At 39.1% G+C, this 8,980-nt stretch overlaps 1 protein-coding gene across 5 annotated transcripts in view; it reads right to left on the bottom strand.

The window, feature by feature from the left end:
• THRB (thyroid hormone receptor beta) overlaps nt 1-8,980 on the bottom strand; it is a 157,140-nt gene that overhangs the window by 120,793 nt on the left and 27,367 nt on the right. For 3 of the 5 annotated variants that reach the window (XM_017732120.1, XM_017732118.1, XM_017732119.1), the window contains exons 2-3: nt 5,937-5,966; nt 3,716-3,814 (exon numbers count right to left, since the gene is read on the bottom strand). The exons of 1 other annotated variant lie outside the window; for it this stretch is intronic. The gene's annotated coding sequence lies outside the window, so the exon portion shown is untranslated. The remainder of the gene's footprint in view (nt 1-3,715; nt 3,815-5,936; nt 5,967-8,980) is intronic. One more of the 5 variants, XM_017732122.1, reaches the window with a different exon arrangement.

The following is an 8,980-nucleotide window of genomic DNA, read 5'->3' as shown; positions in this document are numbered from 1 at the left end:
AAGTCTATATAGGATGTGATTAAAGAAAGAGAACTGGATTAAAGCCACAGATGGGGAAACTGAAACAATAGAACCAAGGCTTGCTCTGAGGACGATGCTGAATGAGAATGACCTAGAAGCAAATCTAGCTAACACCATCTAGATCTCTAGCAGCTTCTAGACAGGCTTTTGACCCTTAAAGTGAGAAAAAAGGCAGACAATACATATTGCTTAGAGAGATTAGGACTAACAATATTCAGACAACATTGACTTTTCCAAACTTTAATTTATTTTCTTATCCATATTTTCACAGTAATGTATCGGGGAGTGGGGAGGCTTCGACTAGTGCTATCAGCAGGGTGCAGCCACCTGAAATATTCTGTAGTTAACAGGATCCCTCAGGTCTGAAATAGAGGGGCTGTGTGCAAAAGGGCAAAGGTCAAACAATTAGACTAGCAACCTACCCCTCCACCACATCCATAAGGCAAGGCCATTTCTGTAATGTCAAAGACAAAGAGAATTTCTGACACAGTGCATGTTGTCCTACCTGCCTCTCTGCTCCACAGGCAGGTCTCTGGAACCCATTCCACCCAGTAAGACGACCCACACAGCTAAATGAAGAAGATGTAGTCAAATGAACAGCTGTCTCTCCTGCTGATAGGAATTAATCTCTTTGGCCAACCTGGCAATTTTTCAGATGCACTCTTCTAAAGGTTACTCAAAACCAAAAATTGTACAGCTGCAAATCCCTTCTGGTAGCAGCCAGACATATGCTGAACCAGCCTGCTGCTCCCAGAGCCTCATCCAGTCTCCCAGGGCTGCAGCAAACAGCAGGATCTGCTGTCCTGAACATCACTGTAATGTTCAAGTTGGACTCTGTCAATGAGCACATACACGCAATCTGCTATTTTTTAAATGTACTAGTCACCAAAAGCCACATTTCCATTAAGCGGGAGAGAACATTCCTGATGCTCCCATTCTCTCACAGCAGCAGAATTTCCCTGAAAGGACACTTTTTGCAGAGTTATGTAACAGTGCGCACAGCACGCTTGATTCTCATCTGAGCAGACACTGCGAGCACAGTGTAAGCACCAGGGTACTTCTTTGCACCAAACTGTGCTCCAACCTAGCAAGTGGATTTAAAAAATTTAAAAACCAGTGTATTTATTTCTTGGAAGAGAGCAGCAAGTTACCGAGGCAAAATCACGGATTCTTGTGTAGGGGTTATTAAGTAAACAAAGTGCAGGAAACAAGACTGAATAGCTTTCCAACGGAGTAAAACTGAGCTTTTAAAGCAAGTGCAGTTCTTCTATACAAACAATGAATTTGGGACTAGCAGTGCACTGGAGATGTGCCAAAGGAACTCCCCAGACCTCAACACAACTGCTCTTTTCTGTCATCTTGAATGCTTTTACAGCATTAACTGCCTGAACAGAAAGAAATGCCAAGGAAACCGTCAGCGATACCCAAAGTCAAATTTGCAGGCTTTTGTGCCACTGTCCAGTAGAGGCCCTTCTTCTGTGGCAGAAAAGACTGTTTTCCTTTACATTAAGTGACTTAGCCATGAGCTTGCATATGGAAGGAAATAGCTGCAATATGATGTCTCAAATACATTTACTAATGGAGAGGGCAATTTTCTTCCACGGCACTGCCTCCTCCACTCCTTTTCAGAACTGAAGTATCCATTAAGAGTGACTCACTGGTTGAGAAAACATGTGAAAAAGAGACATCCTGAAGTTTGTTTTCAAATGCTCTCCACAGTCAGTATTATGGCTATCAGGAATTTGGGAAAACCATAGGTATGTAATATATTTTCAAGAGACATGGTGCAGAAGAAACTTCATGCTAAAAAATCACAACTATTATTGCATAGCAACCAAGCAAACATGTTTGATTCCTGACTAACCAAAGTCTTCTCTCCTTTCACCACAGCCATGAATCCCTAACCTACTAGCAAGGGTAATTAACCTTTTTTTTATCTTTTTCCAGTGTCTTGTCCTCTTTCTCCTTTCTCTCTTTCTTGGATGTCCGTGAAAGCAGGTGGAGCCTCCACGTGGAGGGACACAGACTTACTTTCCTCAACCACCTTACTTTGGTTTATCAAACAGAATGGTATTTCTCTTCTCTACTTCGGTTCTCCTATTGTTTTAGTCCAATATTTCTTCCAATTCAGGTCTAGGCTGCCACTTGTAAACCATAAATACGCCTTTATGTCCAGGGAGGGAGAGCAGTAGGGATAGTCAGGTACCAAGTGTGCACAACTTGCTGTCAAACTGGGTATCAGGTATTTTGGAAAACAAAAATCTTCTAATATTCCTGGGCTCACTCTTGAATTTACCCTGGATAATTTTACAGAAAAGCTTTTTCATAGGTCTTTCTACAGAGCCAGAATTACATGAAAACTTTCCTGAATAAGTTTTTATGCCCACATACGGCCAGGACAACTCTTAGCTGTTCTTCCTGTCATGCTGCTGTGGAATCACATTGCACATTCCTGTAAAAAAAGCTATGCAACCTAAGTACAGTAGGGTGACATAATTCTGAGCTCAAGTTGATGGATTTTTCCATTTGCAAGATTTTGCACAGTAGATCTTGATTAATTCTGAATGTTGAAATTAATGAGCTTATCAAAGTAAAAAGGAGCCAGGGCTATTCCTTGTTCACCACAGTGTTTTGTGTTTCTTCTAGTATAAAATTACTTTTTGACCAACTATTTTAATCTATTTTCTATTGAAAGGATCTGCTGCTTCTTACCCAGTAAGACAGGAATACACTCCCCTGCAGCAGAAGAAAACTGAAAGACAAGTCTCCTCTACTCTCTCTCAGTATTCCATGCAGGTCCCAGAGCAAACATACAAGTTATTACTTTCTCAGTTTTGGGGAAAGCGGATTATTTTATCCTAGGAATTCTACATAATCTGCTAAAAATGTTCCCTGCCCTTTCTACTCATAGGGATATTAAGAGTGGCTATAGAAGATCCTGTGTTAAAGACAATGGAATTATGCTCACTGAGTAACTGAAGAAAATTCTGAACTCATTTAGGACTTGTACCACAGAACGGACTCAATAAGCATCACAAAATAATTATTATTTTTCATTGAACTCAATAAAAAATGCAAGGTACTAAATAAATCAGGTAAAATATTAGAAGATTATGGAGAAGGATGTGTTTATGGGCTGATCAGACAAGAGCAGGAACTGGCTCACAGGACTGAAGCACACAAAATGTACAAGCTCAGCGGCACTGAGTACCCACCACCGCGACGCTGCAAGGATCTGCTCAAAGACTTTTCAACCTTTCACCACTGAAGCAGGAGTGACCTGCTCCACCTCAGATTTTGGAAATTCTGTGGCGGCCTGTACCACATAAGAGCCTTTGTTGGTCGAGATGTGGATTTAAAAGGCCTGGAGGAACTCTTATGATAATCTGGTCTGACTTCCTGCCTGGCACGGCCTCTAATACCTCATGCAGCAATTTCTTTACAAAGCACAAGAACTTGTAACTCTACTAGAAGATATTTCAGAAGCAGATCTAATCTTGATTTAATTACTCCGAGTGATCTACCACATTCCTTTCTAAGCATTTCCAATAGTTAATTACACCCACATTATCGTAATTCCGACATGAACTCCTCTTCCTTATCTTGCCATGTTTTTGTCTGTTGGAGCCCTATCCCATCTCCCTACACTGATATTTTTAGATACTAACCACATGACACCTCAAAATTCTCTTACCTGAGATAGTTTGCCTGCTTGGCAAACCAAAACAGGGATTCCTGAGTCAATCACAGCATCTGCGGTGGTGTACCAGAGACAGCTTTTTGACTAAAGAGACTAAAAGAGAAAAGTCAATTCAAATGTGAGGGAAAGGCACCAAACATCTTCTTTAACAAGCTTTTCCAGCTTCTGTAGCACCCATTTGTATGACCTGGAAATTTGGGATGAACGGCACTGCGACCTGCATAGCTTCATTTTCAACCTAACTGATAAATTCCAGCTCCAACTGGATCAGTAGTTACTAAACACTACAGTTAACTTAGAAAGAAAAAGATGGCTGATGGCAGGTGGTTTTCTACTGCCCATGTCAAATCACATAAAAATGACCTGGTACTTCTGCAGGCGCTGCCAAGGCAGAAATCCAGGAGTGAGCAATGTATACCCTAAAATACTTCCAGCTGTGACTCTGGTAAACAAAATAAGTAAATTTCCACTATTGCTGTCATGCTATATTACTTAGGCATATTACTTAGGTATTTGTAATACTGTAGCATTCAGAGGCTCCACATAAGGACCCCTTGTGTTAGGTGATCAACTACAGACACAGCAAGTTTAATTCATTTTTGCAAAGTTTGCCCAGTGCTTGTATGGCTGAATCCTGGTAAAGAGACAGAAGGAGGACTTGTGTCCTTCCTGGATCTCAGATGCTGATGAGATCAGTGTACAAAGACTGCTCAGAACTAGAATTTCTTCTGGCATTTACTAAATCCCTGCACTACCCATGTGGCTCTCAACACATTATAAAGTTCATTAGCCCTATTCCAGAAGGGTTTTCAGTCCTTCTCGCTGATTGGGTGAAAAACAGCATCTTGTTGTCTCAGAGATGCATTATATAAGCACACACTTTTGAAGCTGCAAACAGATGCACACACTCTCCATGTATTAATACAAAGTAAGAATTGCAAAGATAGTCTGCTATTTACACCACCATTTGTTATGACACCTCATTACTTTTTCACAACACTACTGTTTTTTCCATTAATACTTCACATTTCTACTCACTTATGGTTTCTAGCAGTTTATATTTTGCATAGCTTAAATGCTTTTTTTTTTTAAGCCTCCCTCTTCCCTATTCCAAGAATGCCCCTCTGCAAACCAGAAACACAGTTTATGCAGACTTACCAACTTTTAGTGATGTCAACAGCTTTTAAAAAAATTTCTTTTGAACACTCTTCCATTTGGAAGCCATTTGACTTGAAATAGATGTACAAAATCCAGCTAACAACTCTGCAAAATTTTACTTTAACCAGTGATACAAGAAACCAAACCAGGCAAATAAGGGAGGAAAAGAAATCAATAACCAACAACACTTCCCTTCCTCGGAATCTTGAGAATGGCTGTTATAATTGAAATATTTCCTGTGACGGAGAAGTAATTATATATTTTTACAATGCTCTGAACGGGTTCATATTTCAGCTGCCTGTCAGAACAACTTGCTATTGTACACCTGGCTTTGTTATTTGACATAGATGCTTCATTTTCTAGGTGACACACCACATGAATGTCAGCATCCTCACTAGCAATGGAAGAAAAGGAAAGACAAAACCATTTTTTTAACACCTCTTGCAGTTGGTAGTGTATTGAAAGACCTTCTTCTGCCTTTTGCCCATCTAGCACATGATACAGAATTCATTTTGAGAATGCAGCTGAATACGTTATATATAAGGGGAAATAGTCACTGCTAGAAGAGTTCACCCCTCCTTTATTTATTTAAGTACATAACTCCTAAACTCCCACCACCACATCTCAAGAACCAAAAATCTGTGAACAAGCTACTTATTTTATCAGCATATCCTCTAATATTTGATTTTCAAACTGCAATAAAATGAAGATTTTCATTGGCTGAGGAGTGAAAACTATAGCATCTGCTGAAAAATAATTACCTGTAAATTCCTTACAGACAAAAAGAAGTTTCCAAGCCTATGAAGGCATCTTATTTTGATTAAAGACCAAATAGTGGTTCAGTAACAACAACAATAAAGTTAAATGTTTAGACTCATTCTGCAACACTGTACTCTTTCTTTTTTGTGCTTTGACATACTGACTCACACTGGGATCTACTAGTGAAATGCTGAAATCTACTGGTCTAGGATCTAGCCTAAAATTCTGAGCATATTTGTTAAAATTATCTCCAATTAACTTGAATATGTTACTAAAGTGGAATAAAAAAATATCTTACCTTATTAGAGCTTCATTTTCTGTTCTTTCACTGAAAAGAGTAAAGAAATCTGTATTAAAGATCCATTTGCTAAAAAGAACCTTCTGAAGTTACTATTTTAGTTTCACTTCAATTAACACCAAAACTAAAAGGTTCTTTTTACATAACTGTAGTAAGTCTCCGTTATTTTGCAGAGTTAATCATTCTCCACACTCTGGAGTGGAGGCCTTTATTTATCTGCCATCTTAATTAGCTATTCTGAACAAATACTTCAAATGCTTTGGAAATATCAATACAAACAACTGATCTCATCAATTCACCACCTAAACTACAGGCTGATTAGACACACTCAATAGGTTTATTTTCACTTCAAGCTGTATTTCGTGAATAGTATTTGTGTTTGTGTTGCCATTATTTTTATTGGGACATTTGATATTTTCTATTAGAAGATGGGTTTGCATTGCAGTAAGCCCATTTGAAGAGTTTCTCAGCCCGGAAGGCTTTTTTAAAAGTAGCTATTTTCTGCTCAACCCCCAAACAGGTAGGGTCAGTGGCAGTTTAGAAGAATGAAAACATCAAGCCGTTTCAATAAACACCTACTTCAACTCAGCCACTCTGAATGACACATTTGTCAACAATTTACCAACACACATCACAAAATCAAAAACCAAAATCAAAAACCAAAAAAGCTTTAAGAATATTCTGGAAAAGTTCAGGCATAACTCAGAACAATCAATGAATGTTGAGGCCTGTAAAAATATTAATCAACCTTTCATTTCTTCAGGAGTTTTGTTCAGTCCTTTACAACCAGGGAGAAGTATTTGCAAGCATCAGCATTATAATTGGGAATTGGATTCTGGTAACTGAAGTAAATGGGTATTTTTTGTCACCAATGTGTGCAAGAACAAAATCACACTTTTTTCAAATTTCATTTTCTAAATTAGCATAATATACAGCATGAAATAGGAAACAAAAAGGCAAGTCCAATAAAATCTGACAATTATTAGCAGTATTTGTTGAAAAGCAGAGAAAATCATGCTGAGTCATAGGCAAAGCATCTCAACCTCTAGCACTTTCTGTACACTTCATTAGCCATCAGTCAGTATGGTTAGAGATTTACAGATGAAGGGAAAACAAGGAGAGACCTTGTTCATCTTTGCCAAGGACAAATTCGAAGCTGAGCCTCAAAGCATGCAATCAATGCAATGGTTGAAGAGATGATTTCTTTGCTCTACAGTGAAAACACTGTGATTTGGGGGACAGCAGGGTCAAAACAGAGTCTTCTAGGAATTAATCTGTCAATCTGAGGGAAGTAAAGCTTAAGTGAATAGTAAAAGTGGCTCTTCCCTTAATTTAGGGTATGGTCACCTGATATTTTTGAGAGACCTATAAAATGAAACTATTTCACAAATGGAACAAGTAAACTTAAAGACACATTCCTGGAGTGCAGCAAATCATTAGGTTAACCACCCATTTCAAGAAAAAGCATGAGACCCCATTTTTATGTGTCAGCTCATGAGAGCTGACATTTACAAAGTCCGATTTCCCACAACAGAGTATCTGCACACATGTGCCTTTAAAGGAAGAAAAGTAACTATAAGGTCATTTAATTACTTAGTCAAACATAATATCCTCATAGTTTAATTTTTCTACAGCTTGTCCTGATAACCAGCTATTTAAAACAGGCATCAGTACCAGATTAGTTCCCATTTACCTGTCTGGCTTCAGGTGTGGGTCACCCACAAAAGGTAATTTAAGAAAGATTTTGCATGCAGGAATCAAGGGACAGAACCAGTAAGTATTTCATCACAGGATGCTATGCAGGGTTTCAACAGGATCGAGCGGGATTTATTACAGCACGAGCCAAATCCTTCTTACTTTTCTCATGCAAAACACCCATTGAAGCTAGCCAGAGTGCAGCTGAGGACACATTACATCTCTGATTCTCTATTACTCACCTGTCACAATACTACTGTGGCCCACAGCACAAAGTTTATGGGACCAGAATGGTTCTTTCTGGGATGAGATAGGAGTATCTTACAGGCTAGCCTGTTTAAACCATAAAGCAGGTACAGAAGCAAGTCTGAAGAAGACTGTAAGTCAACCTGGACTTGTGACCAGATCCAAAGATTTTAAAGCAAAGTATTTCTATGCTAGAAACACTCAACAGTGCAAGCTGCTTTGAAGCATATTTAACGCATCCTACATACTTTCAAAAGAAGAATGAAAGCTTACTTTGGCAGGGTTTATGACTCCCAGAAAAAAAAAGCCAACACCCTAGCATGCTTAAAAAAACCAATTTGCATAAGTTTTCCTTATCTGATCTAGCTGTTGATAACAGGACAGCTATAATGAGGGCCATGAGCCCCTCCTATCCCAGGTTCTCACGGGCCCTGCTGCTTGTCTAGCCTGATGGTCTCAGTAGACATTTGTTCAAGAGGACCCATTACTATCTCCATCAGGTAGCAGAAAGCTTCTAGCCTCAGAAGATCTGGCTTCTATCCAAGTGGAGATAACCTCCACTCCAGTGTGCCCAAAACAACACTGGATAAGTGAGGTTCAAGCATTCCATGGTCCCTGTAGAAGACTTAACAGGTTTCCTGTCTTATCTGCCTTGGACACCCTGGCAAAGAGTTTCAAATGAAAATATATCTCCTGTTAACTGCTTGCACTGCCTTCATGCTTAATGTCTCCTTGCTTAGATGGAGGGGGAGAGCGCTACCAAAAAAAAAAAGTAAAACAGTGAGGACATTTACATTGCAATATTCAGATGTGCCATTTTTCTAAGCATATGCCTCTTTACAGTAAAAGCTATACTTGCTGCCAGTCACCAAATGTGTTAACTTTGGACAGACTCTGAGAGGATTCTACCAGACTGCATCAAAGGCACATCAGTACTATTAAGTTAAACTAAGTAGACAACTGTCCACACTCAGTGACAAGAGGCTCTGTAAATTCAACAGGGTATTTACGATTACCCTTTCAATCCAGGCAAAGAAAAAAGAAAAAAGAGAAAAATCGTAAATATTTTGTCAAGTTCCATCTTTTCCAGAACAACTTATGAA

This window comes from Corvus brachyrhynchos, unplaced genomic scaffold (genome assembly GCF_000691975.1).
Source record: "Corvus brachyrhynchos isolate BGI_N302 unplaced genomic scaffold, ASM69197v1 scaffold53, whole genome shotgun sequence".
Taxonomy (NCBI): Eukaryota; Metazoa; Chordata; class Aves; order Passeriformes; family Corvidae; genus Corvus; species Corvus brachyrhynchos.
The sequence above is the reverse complement of the archived record's forward strand: the minus strand, read 5'-3'. Positions and strand labels throughout refer to the sequence as shown.